This window comes from Ictidomys tridecemlineatus, chromosome 12, assembly GCF_052094955.1.
Source record: "Ictidomys tridecemlineatus isolate mIctTri1 chromosome 12, mIctTri1.hap1, whole genome shotgun sequence".
Classification (NCBI taxonomy): Eukaryota; Metazoa; Chordata; class Mammalia; order Rodentia; family Sciuridae; genus Ictidomys; species Ictidomys tridecemlineatus.
This window is the reverse complement of record NC_135488.1, coordinates 105,761,520-105,770,556: the sequence shown is the minus strand read 5'-3', so window position 1 is coordinate 105,770,556 and position 9,037 is coordinate 105,761,520.

Genomic DNA, 9,037 nt, shown 5'->3' with positions numbered 1-9,037 from the left:
TTAATGTCAAAGAAACACAATCTGGAACTGCGTGTTTCCAGAATAATACGTACATCAATTAATTTTGGACACATTGAAGCCTGAATCATGGCCATGACCTTGTAGTGGAAAAAATAAGATATACTAAGAATTGTCCAGAGAGCATAAGAGTTGATTTCAAGCATGGTTATGCTTTATGGCATCCCATATCTGCATGTCCCATTGCAAGGAAACACCATGAAGCTGGTTGAGGGGCTCAGGAAACAATTATGAGCATTGCTGTGGTTGCACATCAAAGCAGAGAGGAGGACAGATGTCTGTCTGTGCTAGTGAGATTAGCCGATAGCTTGTGGGTCAGCGGGTGGTGTCATCTGTGGGCAATGTGGGCCCCATTGATGGGGCAGAGTAACTGCAGGCAGCCAGACTGGAGAGGGATCCTGTCTGATCAACAGCAGAACAAGCCTTTCTCCCCTCCAGTTGCTTGAAGTCCTTGCCTCAGTTTCCACGAGAACCAACAGGATATAGCTGCTGGGTGTTCTGTTTGTTCAGGGTTTTATATTTATAAGTTCTTTTTCACCCAATTGTGAGAGCCACATGTAAACTGTATTCTTATTTGTCAGAAAACAGAGGCTCAGAGGAGAAGGGCCTCATCCAAGGCCACACAGTGAGTCTTTCAGTAACTTGCCCCAGGGCAGACAGTGGTGGGTAAGGAATTTAGGCTTCCAGATTTCAGGTCTCCAAAGTCTCTCCACAGTGGAGAGAGACTTTGGAGACCTGAAATCTGGAAGCCTAAATTGTGCATGTTCTTATCCCCCATGGGTCACTAGTGTGTTAGTGACAGAGAGAGTGCATTAAAGCAGGGAGACAGAGGGAGAGAGAAGGGCAAGGCCATCCCTTTTCAGGTCTGCATGGAAAGTCCTTTCTAGCCCAAGACATGCCTTATCATTTCTGAGAGAGGGGAGTGTGGACAGAGACCACTCATCTCTCATTAGTAAGCTCCCTTGAGAGGAAAGCAGGCTTTGATTTGGGGCACTAGGTGTGTGGGTACAGCATACTCACCTGAGTTTCCTGCTGGGTTTTAGAAGGGTGGAGTAATAGCCTGTCCCTTCCCAGACCAGGGCAAGTATCTGAACTCTTCCTCATCAAGTTGCTGGCAATCATCATCTGTAGAAGCATTCTGACTATAACTTCCCTCGCTACACTTCACTAGGTGTCCAGGTCATCACGGTGCTCCCTGTGGACTCTGGAAGGTAACTGTACCATTTTCCCCCAGGAGGATGTCGGAGAGAGAGAGAGAGAAAGCAAACTCCCAGCCCTGCTACAGGGCGGCAGGCTCCCTGATTCTGCTGTCTTCTGGCTCTGTTCTCTCACACTGAGCAGCCAGTCGTACCACCCAATTGGCTGAGTTCAGCCATTAAACTCTGTTTGAAGTTTTATTTCCCTCTATTCTTGCTATCTCACTGGGCAATCACTCCCAGGACATTTTGTAACAAATAGCATTTCTGTTCTGCTGAGAACACAGGCCCCTGGCCTGCAGTCTGGTTCTTGTTGACAGCCAAGCTCAACTCTTCCCCAACCTGAGCCTCACACCCCCCGCATGCCCCCCGCCTCTCTCTCTCTCCTTTTTAGTTATTATTTGCTTCTGAGGGCCTCAAGTGTACAGCCTTGAGTTTCAGCCACACTGACATCAAAATCTGTCTTCTGTTCTATTTCTCCCTTCTACCCCATTTTTTCCACATAGGAACCCTCTTGTACTGTAAAGTCTGAAATTACATGAGCTGCATTGATACATTCAACCCTTTCAAGGCCCCAGGGGCTTAGTCATGGGATCCCCATCTCTTGCCAGATAATGAACCCCCACCCTCCATGGGAAAGGCTCCCATCTAGCTAGTTCCCCTTCCAGGTGGACCAGTTGCACCCACCCTATCTTCAACATGATGGGTTTCACCCCTCCTGGAAGCTTTTGGAATTATTGAAACAAATCAATTGCATCCTCTGCCCTGCTGTTGTTACAAAGACTGTCCCTCATAACCCTTTTTAGTTCACTCTGCTCCTAAGTGCAACTCCACGGGTCCCTGCAAGGTATGCAGTGTCTTCTGTCCTGGGCTGTGAGTATGTGAGTTATAAGTTGCTGTCACAGACCATGACATACGGATTTCTCTTTCTCCAAGGGAGCCAAATGGTAGATGATCAGAGAAGTACTCCAGTGTGCTTCATGCCTGAACTTTGAAACTTTGATCTGGACATATGGATGGCCATTAAAATATTTATGAGGAGAACCTCAGCAACTTAACCATGCACTAAGCAACTTAGCGAGACCCTGTCTCAAAATACAAAAATAAAGGGCTGAGGATGTGGTTCAGTGGTTAAGTGCCCTTGAGTAGCCAGTATCCACACCCCCCCAAAAAAATAACCTTAGTGTCTTTTACTTTGCATGGGGTATTATGATATAAACCTCACTCTTTCACTTCAGCACTCACTCTCGTTCTGCCCTGGGCATATCCTTTTTCCACTGTCTGTTTCTAGATGTGCCAATGGCTTTCTCCTTCTGCCCTTGGGGCTTTGGAAGGGCTTTCTCTGGGTGAGAGGAATGCAGCAGGCTAGAGGTGCAGGGCCCTTAGTCAACACGGCTGCAGTACCCACTCTCTTCTGACTGAGGCCTGCTTGAGGTGGTACCTGAGGTCTCAGCAGGACAAATCTCTGTTGTTTTCTAAGGTTCCCGACTCACTCACCAACTCTTCCCTTTCCTTCCCTATCTCACTTCCCACCTCCCTACCACCTCCCTACTGTGGTTTCTGCCTGAACAGGTGGGTTGCACTCAAATTCTTGCCTTGGGTTCTGTTGTTTGTACTTACGATTGCACTTGAGAAGCCACGTGCTACAATATGTAAGTGTATTTCATATGTCTGTTCATTGCATTGTATGGAATCCCAGCATGCCATGACAAGTTACACATGCACATACACAGACAGGCAACAGGACTGCCCTCATATAACCTGCTTGCAGCCAGAAACAACACAAGTCTGGTCTTGTGTTGTACTGTAAAGTCTGAAATTACATGAGCTGCATTGTGTTGTACTGTAAAGTCAGTCCCTTGGGGTACATGCCCCAGCTTGGAATTGCTGGGGCTCAGGGAGGATGCACACTTAATCTCCTTAGTGTCGTAAGACTTTTCTAAAGTGGCTGCACCAGTTTATTCTCCCATTAGCACTGTATAAGAGTTGGCTTTCTCTGGGTCACAGGCAGTTTTCCCAAAAACAGACATTAAGATGCTGTTTGATGATTATGAAGGATCAGCACCTGTGGAGGGGATATGGCGAGGAAGCTCATGCAGAGAAAGAAGTCAGACGTGATGTGACTGACCCTGAAAGAAGCTCTGGGATGAGTGGCACCCATCACAGCATCCTGCTTTAGGCTGAATTAGCCTGGCCTTCCAATTCTGCTTTCCCACTGCTTGGGGGGCTGATCCCCAAAAGCCTGCTGCTGACAGTACACCTTGAACTATCTTCCTGAACAGGAATTGGGACATACCCCTCCTTGCCCATCTGATGCATGAAAGTGTTCTGATCTTACTTTATCTTAATTTGCATCTCCTCACTAATGAGCTTGAATAACTCTTTATACAATTAAGAAAGCTGACATGCATCTAGCGGCTGTTAAAATAGTCACTCCTGAGCTTCCAAATACTATTCCCACCACCAGCCAGGCCATGCTAACTCCTCCATGGGGACCCCTGGAGCTCCCCATAGTCCAGTGTCCACAGAAATGCCCAGCCTGCAGGGCACCTCTGTGACCCTCTCCTGATTCAGCCAGACTCTATTCTGGTTGGCCAGAGCTGGGTCATGTTTCTCGTTCACTTCTGACTATCACCTAGAGCAATGGCTATTTGTGGCTTCATTTCTGTGAATGGCCTATTTGTAACTTTGCCACATAATTCTATGAGGTTTCTAAATTTCATTCTCAATTCACTCAGGAAAATGATTTCAGGTTTCAGGGCTTTGTTGGTGGTGAGTGTGGGGAGGGGAGGGAAGGTCTGGAGGACCTCCTTAGGCCAGCACCCTGCAAGAATTAGCAGGTCTTCAGGCCAGGGACCAAAAGGAGCAAGACTCCAGGAGAGGGGTGGGGTCAGAAGACTGGGCCCCTTGGGCTCAGCAGAACAAAGGCTGAGCAGTCAGTGCAGGTCCTGGGGTGGTGGTTCTGCTGCACTCCTCCTACATGCTGTCCCAGGGACTGCCCCGCCAGTGCTTCCACACAGACTCAAGCTCCTGCTTCATTCCTCTAACAGGGCCCTGGTGGTGCTGCCTACTGTGCTGTCTCTCACAAACAACTGTTTTCTACCCTGAGTCCTGCAAAGCCTTCATCTCTAAAACACAAATCTAGACACACCCCTTGAATTTCTAAAACCCTGCCCAAACTCCTCATTGCCTTTATCATCGAATCCTTTAGTATAGCACATAAATTCTCCATCATTTGGCCCCAAATTCTCATTTCTGTCGCAACTTTTACCTCTTTTCATTCTCATTTACCCTCGTTCGTTCTCTCTTCAATCCCCAGAATCGCTCGAGGGCTCCTGCACCCCTGCCTTTGCTTATGTGGTTCCCTTTGTCTTGAATACGTCTTCATTCTTCCCTTCCTGGGCAACTCTGGTTCATGGGTTCTTGCCGCCTCCTCTATGAGGTTTCCCTGACTCCTAGTGGACAAAATGAATGGCTTCCTCCACAGGTTTTCCCAACAGATGAGTCTTGAGGGAAAAGTGAAGAAATTGCCAAGGGAAGAAAAGGGAACCTGGGGAAGAGTCTTCCAAGCTGAGGGAAGCCTGGGTGGGAAGGAATGTGGAAGGTTTGGGCCTAGCTGGTGGTAGTTCAGAAACAGAGCCAGTAAAGTGTGTGGTATACCTGATTGGGGACTGGATGGGGGCCATCAGAAATAAAATCAAAGAGATGGGCAGAAGCTTTACAAGCTGATGTGTGACATACTTCCCAGCAATGGGAGCCACTGTTTGAGTCCAGTGGCAAAAGTGGGACCAGCCTCCAGGTGGGGTCATCAGCCTCCTGGGGGGCCCATCCCTCTCCGCACACTGCATAGCCAGAACCTGTTTCCAGAATCCTTTGTCATGGTAAGCTCCCACCAACCCTGGGCAGAAGGACTGGCCTTCCCAAGCTCCTGGAAACTGACGGCTTTGTTAATAGTTTTGGGCCAAGTGTCCTAAGACTTCTGGTTCAACGATATCGGGACACAGGTTCCACCTTGGATGCACTTCTGAGCTTCAGCCTGTGTTAACTACATTAATGTTGCCCTTGTCTGAGTGGAACTGCCTGAGGGCACGGGGTGGGCTGAAAACCCTCTGGCTTCAGGGAGATCCACACGTGGTGGAAATTCAGCTGCTTTTTGTGTTTCTGCTGATCACATTATTTGCTTCAAATGGGTTTCAAAACTCAGATCCTAACAGAGAGGATGTAGGTGCCAGCAGGATGGGAGAGAAGGGCCGTGCCCACACCTGAGCCTAAAGAGCCCCAGAGGGAAGAACTGGTGCTGGGGCCCCCACAGAAGCCTGTGTTTTCATTACTAAGCAACTTTAGGAGCAGTGTATTTAGAGGGGGAAAAAAAAAAAGACGGTGGGATAATAAGGCTGTAATAATGGGTGCCATGTGGAGGGAAGGCAATGTTACCCAGTGAAGAAATAGGAAACATGGTTTATATTTTCAACAGTTGGAGAAAGAAATGAAAACTGAATATTTGCTGCACCTGTGAAAACATATTTGATCATGATGGCAAGTCCAGCATTCTTAGTGCAGGATTCATATTTCATAACTCATGTTCAAACAAGAAAAATGATTATAATGTTAAGTATTTCCTGAGTTTATTTTGATGGATGACAGAATAAGTACTGTATCTTTCACTCATTAAAATACAGATTGGTGTAATTTAATAAATGAACTTAATACACAGATGTTCCAGGCTGTTTTAGCAGGGTGTATATTAATCAACTTCTTTATATATGATCCTCTTTTATATTTTTTAAAGAAACTTGCAGGAGCCAAGAATTTATTAGATTTGCATGCTCTAGGACGAGTATCAGATATCAGGTACACGCAGGAGTGTATTAAGATGAAACAGAGCCAGAGTCTGCAGAGCAGCAGGGCCCCACAAAGGTTGTCCTTTGGCTTCTGGCTGGCTCTCAGGGTCGCCTCTGAACCCCAGTCCTGAGCCAGGTCTCTGGTTTCCACTGAGCTTGCCTATTGCCGCTGTGGAGATACTCAGAGGTGTCTCCAGGGGACCAGAGGGGGATTTGTGGCCTTAGGCATTTGGTGGCCCAGATTGGGCAGTGTCTCTGCCCTTGAAAAAGGCTTGCCGCTCAGTGGGGGCCTCAAGGGTCCTATTCTGATTCCTGGTCCTCCTCCAAAGCCTCTCAGCCCAATGCTACTGTCCCTTCCCTCCATCCCTCTCAGCATCCATCTTTGGGGCTGATACTTGGTTCTGTCTGAGTTTGTTTCACACGAGGGAGGGAAACTTGTCTTGCTAACGAGATCACAAACCCCTGAAAGTAGGGGCTGTGCCTTTTTCATTCCCCACCACCCTGCTTCATGAAGTCAGCTGGTTTGTACTGAATCCATGCATCAGAGAGCCAGGAGCAGCCTCCCATTGAATCTTTCTTTGGAAGGAAACAACGAAGGCCTAGTTCAGCTGTCCTGGAGGAAGCAGGATGGGAGAGCTCAGCAGTGGAGGATGCTGTGTTAACTTATCTCTCTGGCTGCAGACTGGCCCTGCAAAGTAGTGAGAGTGTGAGCCTGGGGTTTTCGCTTCGGTTGCTCTCTTTGCTCCTTTGAAAGTCCTGTTGAAAGTAATGGAATAGGGGGTGGGTTGTCTCTGACTGGCAGTGGTGACAGGGAGGGCTGGGAGGTGTCTTGGGCAAGGTGGCACATTTTTGCAAGCTGACCCAGATCACTTAGTTTGTTTCTCAGAGCACCTTGTATACTCCTTTACAACTATCTGCAGCACACAGGATGGAGACCCTACAGGACTCAGCTCGCCCACTTCAGTGCCCTCTCCTCATTATGTTCCTGCGCCTTCCTTGAATCACCTGGGTAGATAGCCTGTGCAGATCAACTTGTAAAGCACATTGCTCAGGACATTGGCAACTGATTTTCCTCCAGCTTCCCCCAATGGGTTCTAACTGATGTCTGCACCCCAAGCCCCACCCCCTTCCCCCTGCAGCCCCTTTGCAACCCTTGGTGGCTCATCAATCACATGGGCAGGTCCTGCGGGTGGGTAGTGGCTTTGCTGTCACATGCCTGTTTGCAATAAGCTCTGGCCATAATCATTAATCATTCATTGAGGTTGTGGTTAGCGGCCCTCAGTCAAGTGGATGGTTTCAGGTTTTCCGGACTAAGTGCTTCTCCAGCAAGCATCCTTCCCAGCCCTTTCATGTCCAGTCATTTGAAGTTCTGTGCACGCCAAGCTGGCCACCAAAGCCAGGCTTTGTTCTGGAGGGTTGCTCTGAATGCTTCCCTCAGGGATAGAGGAGAAAAGTTCTGGGGCCCAGCCCCATGTCTGCATAAAAAGCAGAAAGAGGGTTTGAGGTGTGAGTTTCTCTTGAGCACTTCCTGTGTGCTCATTGCTGACATGCCACGGGCAATCCAAGCAACTCAATCTACCTTCTTTCCCTCATTTAGGGACAGTTCTTATGCAAAAAAGATGGCCAGCAAGACTCTACTTATTAAGGTCAAGAGGACTGAAGTAGCCCTTGAGTCAGTGGGTTTCTTACAAGGGGAAATGCTCAGGCTAGGTGATGAAGGAGAGAACCCAGGGAATCATGGGAACAGAGGCCACTGGTGAGGGCAGCTCTGGGTGCATGGGGCAACTGTGAGGCCCTGTTGTACCATCTGAGCTGGGCCCTGAATGCAGCCTGAAGCCATTGGATAATGATCTGTAAACATGGCAGAAACAAAGAACGTTTTGCTGGGAGGAATGTGAGCAAAATGAGCTTTGCATTTAATTTAAAGATGACAGTGTTTTCTTTGAGGTATGAATATGATTGGAGTGTTTCATGGAGAATTTCCACTCATCTTTCCAGATCCAGCTCAGATGTCAGCTCCTCCTTGCAGCCTTTCCTGAAGAATAATCGCCCCTCCCAGTGGTCCTTACACTGGGGTGATTTTTTTTCTTTTTAAAAATTTTTATTGGTACATAATTTTGCATAATAGTGAGATCCTTTGTGATAATATATGTACATGTGCATGGTGTAATTTTGTAAATTTCATTCTCCAGTACTTCCCTCCTTTTCCTCTTCTCTCTCACTGATCCTTTTCATATACCCTTTTGGCCTCCCTTCTATTTTTATGAGATCCTTTTCTTTTTTCTCATTAGCTTCGACTTACAAAAGAAACCGTGTGATTCTTGACTTTTCTGAGTCTAACATAATATTCTCCAGATCCATTTATTTTCCTGCAAATGACATAATTTTGTTCTTCTTTCTGGCTGCATAAAACTCCATCCACACTGGGAAGATTTTGATGTGTGTTTGATGTACCAGGAGCTTGCTGTCTTGAAGAGTAGTGGGTGAACACTGAGACTTGCTTCTGCCATTCACTGTGTAACCACTTCAATTTTCTCTTTTGTAAGAAGGGGCAAAATATTGCAAAGAATTTTGGATGGCAAAAAATAGAATAAGTAAAATGACATGAGCAACATGCCTGCCACTGGCATGTCGTAGCGGTCTCTCTCCCTCTGACCACCTTCCGTCGTCTGTTACAGGAAAGTTTTCCACAAGTAGGATATGAGATCCACAAAGTGGAATCCATGTTTCTGGTCTTCTCAGAACAGTTTTGATCTAGCACAATAGCTGGCATGGAGCAAAGGCTCCCACCCCTGGGACCACCTGGCAGCCTGCCTCAGCAGAAGCCCTTTGTCAAAGAAAAGGAGTGAAGCTATCCAGAGCAATTTGGAGATGTGGGAATCAAGCTTATTTGTTTATTTTTCTTATGAATATTCTGATTAAGCCAGAAACTTCCTGAAGTCATACAATTCTCCTATCCCTAGAGAAGGATTTGAATATAAT